The sequence below is a fragment of the Phocoena sinus genome, chromosome 19 (genome assembly GCF_008692025.1).
Source record: "Phocoena sinus isolate mPhoSin1 chromosome 19, mPhoSin1.pri, whole genome shotgun sequence".
NCBI classification, from domain to species: domain Eukaryota; kingdom Metazoa; phylum Chordata; class Mammalia; order Artiodactyla; family Phocoenidae; genus Phocoena; species Phocoena sinus.
The window spans coordinates 41,133,270-41,146,823 of NC_045781.1; the positions used below are offsets into that span (position 1 = coordinate 41,133,270).

General features: G+C 47.3%; 1 protein-coding gene across 1 annotated transcript in view; it reads right to left on the reverse strand.

The window, feature by feature from the left end:
* SMPD3 (sphingomyelin phosphodiesterase 3) overlaps window positions 1–615 on the reverse strand; it is an 81,675-nt gene extending 81,060 nt beyond the window's left edge. Inside the window, exon 1 of the mRNA XM_032613824.1 lies at window positions 547–615. The gene's annotated coding sequence lies outside the window, so the exon portion shown is untranslated. The remainder of the gene's footprint in view (window positions 1–546) is intronic.
* Window positions 616–13,554: the final 12,939 nt, after the last annotated feature.

Here is a 13,554-nt window from a genome sequence, read left to right on the forward strand (position 1 = left end):
CTCCATCTTCATCCCGTCCCCCCTTTTCACAAAACCCTAGGCTTCGGGAGAGGGGTGGGTACGAGGAAGGGTCTTCCTGACATCCCCAAACAGCCCTTCCTCAGGAGGGTCTGAGCGGAGGAGGAGGAATACCGCGGTTTCATCCATCACATCCAGACCCTCTTTGTAAGCTGAAGCAGCCGAGGTGTGGGGAAGGGTCCTCCTGCCTCCGATTCTTTCATCCCGGAACACTCCCTGCCATCCTCAATAATCCAAGCAGCCTCGACTTCAGGCACAGGCGGAGGGAGGCTCCAAGCTCTCAACGCCCTCTCAAGAGAGATGGTGGGGTAGGTCCCCAGCCCTCGCCCCTCACGCTTAAGAGCCTCCTCCACCATAAGACAAAAACTAACCAAAGCTGCTCCGACCTCAGGCGCCGGGGCCACGAGTCAGCAGCTCTCCGGGACAGATGGTCTTGAGGGCGGTGAGGTCCCATCAACTCCCCAGGCCCTCTAACGCCTCAATTCATTCCTTCCTCAATAAAACAAAAGCGAATCCAGCAGCACCGACCTCAGAGATGCGGAAGGGCGGTCGGCGCCCGGCAGCGCATCCAGCTCCTCCGGGCTCCTCACGGCTTCGGCTTCCAGGCGGAGGGCTCTCGACGCGGGGCGGCGGCGGCGGCGGCAGAGAAGGCTGAGACCGCTCCTCTTCGCTCCGGAGCCTCCCTCGGACTCAGCACCTGGAGCGGCGAACAGCTCCGCGCCTCATTCCGCTGACCCCGCCTCCTCCGTGCCTCCGTAGCCAATAGAGACCCGAGCCCCGCCCAGGGGTCGCCCATTGGGGGGGCACATCTCCCATCCCTTCGGCCCCGCCCGCGGGTTCTTCTGTCTCTCTTGCTAGACCAAATCCCCGAGAGCCCGCTGGTGTTTTCGTACAGCCTTCTGGAACTTGTAGTCCTTTAAGGACGCGGAGTGGGCTCATGTCTCGGGCAGATAATGAGAGATAGACTGCATTTCCCAGGGTGCATTGACAAAACAGAGGCGCTGAGGAGGGCGGGAGGACTGTTTCTATAGCAAAGGCGACTGGTTGGGGACGGCTGACGGAGTAATGGGGCAGGCCGCCGGACCCTCGAAGGATTGTGCGTGACTTCGGGCAGCCTCCTTTGGGAGGCCGTTTCCATTCTCTTTTCACCTCGGTCCCCACCCCGGGACTCTGGACCTCAGTTTTCTTATCTGGAAAGAAGGGCGTGGAGTCGTCTCCCCGCCCACACTCCGCGGTGTTAGGGCAAACCGAGGGCGAGCTGCCCAGCAAAGGTGAGAGAGGATGGAGACCTTCGGCTTGAGAGTGGAAGGGGCGCATTCTGAACTTTATCCCTTTGTTTTTGCCTCTGTCTTGTCATAGAGGAGCGCTTTGTTTTTGGTCATTTTCCTTGGGCCATCAAGGCCTTCTCATCCCGGATTCTGGCCTCCTTCACGCCACGCCCCGTACCGCAGCGTCTCCCACAGCGTAGCCAGGGGGCGCTTCTGCTTAAAACCCTTCACCAGTCTTCCCATTGCCTCCGGAATTAAACCCACATTCCTCAGTGTCAATCTAAAGGCCCTTCAAGATCTGGACTCCACCTTCTTGCAACACTCTGAACTTCTCTGGAAGCTGGGAAGCCTTAAGCAATTGTTCTCTCACGTGGGTCCCTCCACCCTGCACTCAGCTAATGCCTCACACTCTTCAAGCCCCAGCCTAGACGCTGCCTCCTCAGTGAAGCCTTCCCAGATGCCCGGCTCCATATGAGGTACCTCACCTTGTGTTTGAGCAGCACCCTCTACTTCCCCCATTCTACTTATGTATTTGAGTATCTGTCTTCCATATTAGATTATAAGATCCACAGAGCAGGGACCGTGTCTATATTATTCACACTTACAGTCCAGTGCCTGTAGTGTCTGTTGCATGGTAGGTACTCAATAGATATTTGTTGAATTGAAAATGAATGTATTGTAATTGAACTTCGCATGATCTTGATCTCCTGTGGTTAGGCATTTCCCATTGCTGAAAGTCTTCAACTAGAGGGATACCACCGCCTTGAAGAAATGTTTATGTTATTCAAACAATGGATTGAAATTTTACCTGAGTGCTTTGAGGGACTTTCCAGTCCTGTGACGCAAGGGAGTGATAGATTCATGTCTATCATTCCTTGGAAGTTCTGTCAGTTCTCCCCTAAATGTCATCAGTTCTTCATGTTCCTCTATTTCTAGCTGTTGGCCCTTCTTCTTTCTGTGCCTAAACACCCTACCTCCCACTCCCTTTCTGGGAAAGATCTTTTGCTCCTGTCAGTTATGGAGTAAAGGCAGTCTGAGATCCCTGCCCTTCTTTCAGCCCTCTGCTCAGCATCATAGGGCCCTGGTGGTGATATCCCACCTTGCTAGGTAGCATCTTTTCTGATTCTTTTTCCACTCAGGGCCCTGGTGTTGGCCAGATGGTCCAGTTAATCCCACACATGCTTCATATGTCACCACATCCAGACATTTTAGATATATCTTAGCTAAAGCATTCTTGGGAGAATGCCTTAATAAGTGGGAATAGTTAATTCGTGGCCAAAGAAGTAACCAGGGAGGCTATTACCCTGAACCTGATTCAAACCAAAAAGACAGAGCCTGAGAAAGCACCCCTGCCATCCTTGCGCTGATGACATCCAGGGAGGGAAGGCTAGAATGAGGGAAGGAGTCAAATGGATTGCACTTAGGAAAGAACTAACAGGACTTCTAACTAACAGGCAGAGGGGCTTTGATCCTGGCTAAACCATAAGGAAAGACCTTTGGAGCTAGGTGGACAGATAGTGGGGGGGGCTCATTACTGAAGATGAGAAAACTGTAGGAGGTAGGAGGAAATGGGGTTTGTGCTGACACAGAGTGCCTAATTTTGTGGATGCAGTGAGAGCAGAGGTTGTTGGAAAAGTGGGAAGGGGAGGACTACACCACAGGGTGGACACCAGCACAGCATTGGCAGAGTATCAGCAGAGGGCTACCAAAGAAGACCGCCTAGAGCAACAGTTGAAACTCTAGAGGTCAGTTTAGCCCTTCAGGAGTAGTGCTAGTTTTCAGGAAATTGTTATAACTAGGGTACAAGTCAGGGTTCCACGATTCTCCCAGAAAGCAGGGACTAAAATAGCATTGGCCCAGCCAAGCAGATTCAGGAAACCTGGATTCTAATTCTGACTTTGCCTCTGATTAGAGGTATGACCCTGGGCTGGACCTGTTTCTTCAGTTGTAAAATGCTATTTATTGGTGGTAGGGATCAGGTAATAAGGTGGAGGTGGGGGAAGTCAAGCCCATTTACTAGCTGTGGGACCTTGTACACACTACCTTCTCAGATCTACAGTTTGCTAATTTGACAGTGTTGTAATGGAGAAGTGAGATGCCTTATGTAAAGCACTTCATGAATATTAAGCACTTAATGAATGTTTGTCTGTTTCCACATTCTTCATCTTGGATTATCAGTAGTTGGTTTGATTGTGAACAAATAGGCAGGAGGTAATGTCCTGGGCAATCTGGGTTCAAATCCCCATTCTCTCTCTTATTAGTTGTATGATTTTGGTCAGGCATATGCTCAATATATTTGTTTTGTCTTTTTTAAGGAGTGGTTTGAGAGCAGAGAATTGTGAGAGAAAGGAATTCTAGATGCTTATAAGCTAGAGTTGCAAAGGATTCCAGGGGAACACTGAGCTAGCCTGCTCCCTTGTCAGGGAGGCAAAAGGTCTCAAGTGAAGTTCCATAGGTCTTCTAATTCATTAACAAGGGGATTAATCAGAATGCTGAATCTCAGACATGGGGCTGGAGTGATTAATCAGGGCTGGCTCCTCTCAGTATATCAGGCTGAGAAATATAACTTTATTCTAATGATAATGAAGGTTTTTGAGAAGATGTGCATTTTGAAAAGGTCTAGGGCCTGTGTGGAAAATGACCAGGAGAACATGAGGCTTAGATGTAGATTGCAAGCTGCTGCAGTGATTAAGCATGGCATCAGTGAAGATGGAAAAAAGGGGTAGATCTGAGATGTATTAAGAAGGTAAATATTCAGGGAATTCCCTGGCAGTCCAGTGGTTAGGATTCAGTGCTTTCACTGCCATGGGCCTGGGTTCAAATCCTGGTCAGAGAACTAAGATCCCACAAGACGCGCAGTGTGGCCAAAAAAAAAGAAATATCAAGAGGACTTTGTGAGTGATGAGCTGAGGGTGTGGCAGAAAGTGGTGAGTCAAGGGTGATGCCCAGGTGTCTGCCTTGGGTAACTAGGTGAATGCATGGTGGTGCTTTCCTCTGAGGTACGGAATAGTAAAGGAGTAGGTTTAGGCAGAAAGAGGAGGAGGTGAGTTTGAGGTGAGTGGGACATCAGGTGAGAGGCCCATTAGGTGATTTGGAGCTTATCTTGGGAGAATGCCTTAATATATGGGAGTAACTAATTCATGGCCAAAGAAGAAGCAATCAGGGAGACTATTACCCTGAACCTAATTCAAATAAAAAAGACAGAACCTGAGAGCCTGTCATCCTTGAGAGATCTGATCTGGAGAAAGAACCTTAAGTTATCAAGTTCTTAATATATACATCATAACTGAAGCCATGGAAGTGAATGAAATCCTTCAGTAGAGAGGGTGAAAGAGAAGACCAAAATCCCTTGGGAAATGCCAACATTTAAGGGACAAATAGAGGAAGAGGAGCCCAGAAGTAAAGGTGAGAACAGAGAGATAGGAAGAAAACCAAAGAATGGTGTGCCACAGAAGCCAAATGGAGGAAGTGAAGTGACGTGCTGTACAACAGTCTAGTAAGCCAAAGTCTGAACAATTGAACCCCAGATTTAGCAACACAGAGGTCACTGGCAATCTTGGAGAGAGTAGTTTCAATGGAGCAGCAGGGGCAGCAGTCTGAGTGTGTGAGAAGTGGATGTAGATAACTCTTGTTAGTGGTTTTGAAGGGGAGGAGAGAAAACGAGAAAGGATGTAGAGTTAGGAGACAGTTTTAAGTTGGGAGAGATTAGGACATTTAAAAATGCTCATGGGGGGGCTTCCCTGGTGGCGCAGTGGTTGAGAGTCCGCCTGCCGATGCAGGGGACGCGGGTTTGTGCCCCGGTCCGGGAAGATCCCACATGCCGCAGAGCGGCTGGGCCCGTGAGCCATGGCCGCTGAGCCTGCGCGTCCGGAGCCTGTGCTCCGCAAGGGGAGAGGCCACAACAGTGAGAGGCCCGCGTACCGGCAAAAAAAAAAACTAAAAAAAATTTAAAAAAAAATGCTCATGGGGAAAAGCCAGTATATGGACGGTTGAGGATACAGGGAAGAGAAGGGTTGAAGGATGAAGTGAGGTCAGCAAGAGGATGGGAAGTGGTGGGGTTCAGAGTGAGCCTCAGGTGGGAGAAGGGAAAGGAAGGAGTTGGAGACGTAGGTAGGTCAGCAGTTTGGTAGGTAGGTAGTTGGGAGGTGGGCTTAGGAAATGGAGGGAATTCACACCTGATAGCCATTACTTGTGATGGGAGGCAAGGATATCTACTCAGTGTGAGGAAATGGGATGGGGTGGGAAGCTTGGAGAAAGAGCAAAAGGTTCAAGATGGCTGCTACGGAAAAGAGGAGGGAAAGCTAATAGCAACCCACAGAGACTGCAGGGCAGTGGTAAGGGACTGCTGAGGCTGGAGGCCATGGGTTTGTGGGGGCACTAATCTATGAGGTATGGGCTTTCTTCAGCATCCCATCAGCCCTGAGATAGGCATGGAGAAGGCTACTGGTGAGGCTGATCCAGGGCTGGGCTTTGCTGGACAAGGGAGACAATTCTTTAAGGAAGTTGAAGATGCTGGCAAGAGAGGTGGAAGAGGTAGTCCACCAAGAGGAAGGAGGGGAAGCCAGATTGGAGGGGTGGGGTTCTCAGTGGAGTGAGAGAATAGATGTGATGGGTGGGAGAGAAGAGCAGGGAGGGCAGGCATGTTGGTCAGAGGTAGAGGAGCTATGGGCAGGGGCAGAGTGGCTGGATTGGACAGAGGAAATCATGGGTTTGAAAGGCAAATTTGTTGGATGGATCATTGGCAAGTCTTCCAGGAGGATGACTGCTTTGAAGGAGAGAGGAAGTCTGGTAGCCCTTTGCCAAACTGTACATTGAGTGAGAAGTTAACAGGTGATAGCCAGGAGGAGGGATAGGGTGCAGAGCACTCTGACATGAGTGTCACAGTAATCAAGATGGTGGGAGCTAAGAAGGAGCTCTCTTACCCAGAGCATGATGGATAAGAAGGAAGAGAAGCAATAAGCTTTCTCATATATTTTCACAGAAGTATCATCTCAACATCATCTACACATGATCAGTTTTATATACACCTAAAAGGCAGAGTGTCTAGGAATAAAATTAACCAAACCAAAAAAACAATTCCAGATTTCATGATGAAGTTTTATCAACCAAGTTCAATGGTAGTGATTCCTGCATTTATATTTTGGTATAGTTTGTAGTTTTAAGTACGTGCATATCAACTAGAAAACGTGTTTAACAATTTTGCAAATTTCGTTTCTTAGCAACTATTTGTTTTCTCAGTTTAGAACATAAATTAGAGAACTTGTGTTGACTTTTTTTTTCAAATGTAGAGTTTAGAGCTTAATTCATGAGTTTGAAATGACATGAATTTGAAATGTAGCCATTTTCCTTTCTGCATCCTTGAAAAGGATTACAAGGATTTTGTTAGTCTTTCAGATAATCTTGCTGGCACATACAGACTTGCCACAAGGGTCGCCTATCAGTAATGTTGGATTGTGAGTGATGCTGCAGAAGTGTTGTGTATGAGATATTTAAGATGAGTCAAATAAGCAGCCAACTTTAGGGTTTCCCAAACAGCAGCTCAGTTTATAATTAAGGGACTTGGTATAGAATATGGGCTTCCCTGGTGGCGCAGTGGTTGAGAGTCCGCCTGACGATGCAGGGGACACGGGTTCGTGCCCCGGTCCGGGAAAGATCCTACATGCCGCGGAGCGGCTGGGCCCGTGAGCCATGGTCGCTGAACCTGCGCGTCCGGAGCCCGTGCTCCGCAACGGGGGAGGCCACAACAGTGAAAGGCCCGCGTACCGCAAAAAAAAAAAAAAAAAGAATATGAAATGTGCATCTAAATGTTAGTTGAGCAAAATTACCTCCGTAACCTCTAAAGAAAAAAGGACAAAATCAGTTAATTGCTCTGGACAATCTCTTTTTTTTTTTTAAAGCAGTGTTATTTAAAAATACTTTTGTATGGGGGTAATTCCCTGGTGGTCCAGTGGTTAGGACTCGGTGCTTTCACTGGGTTCAATCCCTGGCCTGGGAACTAAGATCCCGCGCAGCGTGGCCAAAAAAGAAAAACCAAAAACTTTTGTATTGTTGATATGTTGATATGTCTTTGTAATCTTGAAACAGACCTGCTATTCCAGCCCCTTAAAGCAGGGAGTGCTCAGAAAATATTCTGTGAATCAACTCATGAATGTTATGATAATCTGTCCATTGTTTAAAATTCTTCCTTTCATCTTAAACTTTCATAAAATATTCTTATAAAAGGAGTGATTCCTTTTAAACATAAGTCAGATCATGTCACACCTCTGTAAAAATGCCTCTAGTGGCTTCTTTGTCTCTTTTTTTTTTTTTTTTTTTTTTTTGCGGTAAACGGGCCTCTCACTGTTGTGGCCTCTCCCGTTGCGGAGCACAGGCTCCGGACGCTCAGGCTCAGCGGCCATGGCTCACGGGCCCAGCCGCTCCGCGGCATGTGGGATCTTCCCGGACTTGCGCACGAACCTGTGTCCCCTGCATCGGCAGGCGGACTCTCAACCACTGCGCCACCAGGGAAGCCCGTTCTTTGTCTCTTTGAGAGCAAGCCTTTCAGTCTTTATGATGGCTTGCAGGGCCATATACACTGACTCCTGTAGCTTCTCTGCCTCATCTCCCAGGCTCCTGCTGCTCAGCTCATTGACCTCCATGTTATTCCTTGATTGCATCAAGTACACTTTGGCCTCAGGGCCTTTGCACTTGCTGTTCCCTCTGCTTGAAAGATCTTCCCTAGATAACCTCACGGACGTCCCATATAAAATGGCAGCCTTTCCTCTCCTGGCACTCTCTATCCCCGCTTCCTGCTTTTTTTCTCTGATAGCACTTACTACCACCTGACATATTATACATTCTTTTACTTATCCGTTTATTGTCTGTCTCTTCCCCACTCTCACTCCTCCATTAACCCACTAGAATGAACTCTCCTTTAGGGTAGAGACTGTGTCTATTTTGTTTACTGCTCTACTCACAGCACATGGTGCAGCACCTGGTACATAACAGGTACTCAGAAAAACATGGTGAATGAATAAGAATAACATTATCATCCCTAGTACATGATCCTAACATCTGTTTTTATTTTTCCATGTAGTCCACATGTAGGACACATGTATTTAATACTTCATATTCTGGAAATCATAGATTAAGTATAATTTTGAGTTCTGCTTGTTTTTTTCAACATGTAACGAGCATTTTCCCTTGCTAAGATTGAATTCTTTTCTCAATTGTTCATTCTCTCATTCATTCAACAAATAGCTAATGAGGCTTTTCTATGTTCCAGACGGTGCTGGGACTACAGTAGTAAATAGGATGCAGGACTTGCCCTCGAGGAACAGAGATTCTTTATAAACACCATCTGTAATGATTGCCTAATATTCCATCAAACACCATACTATACTTAACCGCTCTCCTATTTGAGACTTTTTGTTTATTATTAATAATGATGTAATGAATATCTCCAAATATATACCAATTACCCTTTACAAATTATTCTTTAAGGTAGATTCCCGAGTGAACAGTTATTGAGGTAAAAGATTAAATATGCTTTTGGTTTCTTTAAGTTTTTTTTTTTTGATGTGGACCATTTTTAAAGTCTTTATTGAATTTGTTACAATATTGCTTCTGCTTTATGTTTTGGTTTCTTGGCCCTGGGGCATGTGGGGTCTTAGTTCCCTGACCAGGGATCGAACCTGCACCCCCTGCATTGGAAGGCGAAGTCTTAACCACTGGACCGCCAGGGAAGTCCCGCTGTTGGTTTTTTGATATCATCTGCCACATTGATTTCAAAAAGTGGTGGTACCCATTTTACCCAATCGCCAGTACGAATGTTCCAGCTTTATCACAACCTCTCCAGTACTGGACATTACTTTTCAGTTTTGACTCATGTAACATATAAAATGACCTTTCCTTTTATTTTTGCATATAATTGATGTCTAGTAAGAGTGCATATTTCTGGTTTTCTTCTTTTGTCATTGTTTAGTTCAGTGGGTCCCTAGGAGGCTCTTGGAGGGTGATTGTACCCAATGTTTACACACATTGTTGGCTTATAGTATCTTAGAGTTGGAAGGGACTGTATTCATCATCCAGTTCAACTAAAATTTCTGATAGATGGCTTTCCAGCCTCTGTTTGTATACCCCTGGCAATGGGGACCTCACCACCTCATAAGGAAACCTGTCTTGTTTTTGCCCTGTTCTACAGGTGTTGACCTGGCATGCAGTCCCTGTGGCTCCTGTGTGGCCCCATTTCTGCCCTCTGAAGCAACAGAGTCCACGCACCAGATGTTACAAAACCTCCCTACCTTGGCTGCCCATCTCTGCAAATATGTGACCAGACTAGAGTGGTCAACCCCAGGTAAGTCTGGCAGGCCCAGAGGCCAAGACGCTGTCCCACTCACAAGTCTGCAGTGGCTGTGTCAGCAACCTCTTTAGCTGGGTTCATATGAACCTCAAGGTCAGCTGAGATTCTAAGACCTTTACATGACCTGAAGCCAAAACTAGTTCTTCTTATCCCACGCTTCTGCAGTTGATGTTTTTTTTTTTAGATGTTGGGGGTAGGAGTTTATTAATTAATTAATTAATTTTTGCTGTGTTGCATCTTCGTTTCTGTGCAAGGGCTTTCTCTAGTTGTGGCAAGCGGGGGCCACTCTTCATCGCTGTGCATGGGCCTCTCACTATCGCGGCCTTTCTTGTTGCGGAGCACAGGCTCCAGACGCGCAGGCTCAGTAGTTGTGGCTCACGAGCCCAGTTGCTCCGCGGCATGTGGGATCCTCCCAGACCAGAGCTCAAACCCGTGTCCCCTGTATTAGCAGGCAGACTCTCAACCACTGAGCCACCAGGGAAGCCCCTGCAGTTGACCTTTTTAAACCTGAAAGCAAGACTTTTCTTTTCTCCCTGTTGTATTTCAATGTGTTGGTAGAGAAGCTGCCCTGGTCGACTCCTGCCATCTAAAATGGGGATAATGAGAGTCATTCTGACAACTTCATGTGTTGGTGTGATGATTGAATGAGTTGCAGAGTTGGACATTTTTCACTCATTTTGGTTGCCTGGCAGCTGAGCCTCCTTCCTGTGCTTGAGGAATTCCACGCATCATGAGGTGGAGCCATTTTCCTTTGCAGCTAAGGCCTGGGCATCGGCCTCAGGCTCAGGCTTCTCCAGTCAGACAAGCCCCCCATCCCCGTGCCACCCCTCACCAGTTTTGAATTGGAAGCCAGTGACAGCAAAGGAGCAGAGTCTGCTTTACAACCCTTTTAGTGACTTGATGGGTGCAATCTCAGTTTCCAGTGACAGCAGTTTTACGGGCACCATCGAGCATAAGGGTGTCTGTGGTGTAGGTAGCAGGGACAGTATGCTAGACTCTGTAGTCGTGATGATGTCTCCTTAAACCATTGCTGAGTTAGGGTTTGGGGCATTGCTCCTGACTCTGTGCTTCCAAGTCTGAGTCTCAACTCTCCTGAAGATTTTGTGAGCTATATAAGGTTATGAAAAGTGCATTGAAAAATGCTAAGCACCACACATATACAAGATATTATTGTTTGGGATTTTGATACTTAAGTAGTGGACATAGGGGGAATGGGGGGAGGTTCGCCTGAGCTCTTTACCTGCTGAGAATTCAGACAGGTTTAGACATGCCTGGAAAGCTGGCTGGTGGGAGGGTGTGGTGGCAGGAACTTGTGGGCTAGACACTGGCTCAACAATTAAAGGCTGACCGCTGACCCCAAGGCCGTTGGAATGGAAATGGCAGTTGCCAGAGGGCCTGCTGGGCATACACAAACGGACTGGCTGCTTGCCCTCTCCTACCTTTGGGCCATTACCAAAAGCCAGGGCCAGGAGGTGGGGCTAGGCTATAAAGCAGGTCACCTGTGGCTGTGCAGTTGCCCCTGGGGTATCCTCACTGGGGTGCAAGAGGAAACCTGTCTGAATATGCCCCCCACCTGGAACCACAGGAGGGTTTATGAGTAGGTTGGGATTCCATCTTGGGCTGCCTTCAGGCTGCCCTTTGTCCCATTGGGCTGTGGCTTGGAGCTCTCCAGCCCTGCCTGGCTGTGCCTCTGGAGTCCTGTGTCACAGGCTGCCATCTGAGTCCATCAGCCCTGGATGACCCAGAGTGGGACTGAGGCTGGCACTGCTGCTGTGGTCATTAATGGGCCCTTAGGAGCTTTGTGATGTTGAGTACAGCCTCTCTGGGGACTTCCTATTTTGAACCCCAGATCACTCCCAAATCAGCCTGGCTCGATGTGTATATGCGGGGGTGGTGCTTCTGCCTTAGGGCATTCCCTGAATGCTGAACACTATTACTGACCTGATCCCTGCCTTTGCCCAGTACCCTGGTGCACCTCCAGGGAGGACCGAGATCTTGATGTGTCCAAATCAGCCAGAGGTCATGTATTGGGCCTGGACCATGGTCCTGCCTTTCAATGTCTAAGTTACTTTGTGTCAGGTAGTACCCTGGCACTTTACATGCTTCCTCTTATTAAATCTTCACCACAATTCCATGAACTAAGTACCATTATAATTCCCATTTTACAGATAAGGAAACTGAGACCCATAGAGGTTACGGGACTAGCTCAAGGTCACACAGTCAGTAAGTAGCAGAGCTGAGCTTGTCATTCACCAGCAGAGCCTGAGAATTGCCTTTCCTTCAGCCCATTCCACTGTGGGGCAGCTCTGTCTGTTGAAGTGTTTTCTCTTACATGGAGCTAAAATTTTCTCCCTAAGTCAGTCTTATTCCTGTTTCTGCTTATCCCAGTGGCCCACTGTGGCAGCTCCTGGTCTCCCAGTGTTCTGGCTCAGTTCTCTACTCCATTCATGGTTGGGGTACTTCATCTTCTTCCTCTGGGAATATCTGAACCATTTTGTATCAGCTAAGTCCTTAGTACAATCACTGCAGGAAGATCATGGCTGGGTAGCTCTCTAATTCTCTAGTTACCTTGACTCTAAAGGTACTAGGATCCAGTCTGTCCCACTCCTGAATGGGTTGTGTCAAGAAATAGTCAACCTAGCCACTGGCTGTAGAAGGGACTTGGGAGAAAGTTCTCCTTCACTGAGAAAAATGTCAGAAAAACAGTCAAAACAGCAGAAACAGTATTAATACTATGCTAAGGTTTTTGTTGCTTCTGTCTCCCTGACTGGAATACAGGCTTCCTGAGGGCAGGGATTTTTGCTAGTTTTGTTTACTGCTGTATCCCCAGTGCCTAGAATGGTGCCTGGAACACAGTGAATATTACAAATATTTGTTGAACGAATGACTACTACAGTTCCACATCCAGTGTCACCTCCTTAGGTTACTAAGTTGTTTTGGAGAATAATGTGATCTCCCCAGCCCATGGCTTTGCATTACCTCACCAGTAGTTTTTCTGATTTTGTTGTGATTTTGATTCATAACCATATGTAAAGTACATTTGATAAATAATCCTGCCTCAAAAACAATTTCCTTTGATCTGGTAAACCTAAGTATAAACTGGAATTTGGTTCAGCTTGGAGAAGAGCAAGGAGGAGTTACCGGATTTCTAGTCTCCTCTATGGAAAAACATTCTGTGACTTTCTGCTTTGAATTTTGAGCTTGAATTCAGAACGTAAATCTACCAGGAAACAACTAAGTGAGAGGAATGTTAGTCTCTACATTTTCTTCTCATTCTCTGTACACAAAAAATAGATCTCATTGTTGAAAATGAGGTAAGCAAAGTGATGAAATTAGAAACCACTTATATTCTCACCATTCAGAGGTGGTTATGGCTATTATTTTTCTGTTTATATCGAATATGAAATTAGCTGACATCTGACATGGTGATTGATTCAGTGAAGGAGCTACATTTTTATGATGAGAAGGTGAACGTGGGAGATCTGGTTTCCAGCCCAGGTCGACTAGTGCTAAGAGGAGCCCACAGATCTGAGTCCAGCAAGGCACAGGGAGCAAAGGTAAATGGATGGAGTCACCTCCAGTTTACATCCCAGAATCTGACCTTGGAGGGTGACCCTAGAAGTGCAGGAGGCTAGACTGGGAAGTAAGTGAGAAAAACAGCTTTGTTTTTTTTTGCTGTATGCGGGCTTTTCACTGTCGCGGCCTCTCCCGTTGCGGAGCACAGGCTCCGGATGCGCAGGCTCAGTGGCCATGGCTCACGGGCCCAGCCGCTCTGCGGCATGTGGGATCTTCCTGGACCGGGGCACGAACCCATGTCCCCTGCATCGGCAGGCGGACTCTCAACCACTGCGCCACCAGAGAAGCCCAGGAAAACAACTTTGACCTGGCTGAACATCCTGGATTTGACATACAGCAAATTTCATGATA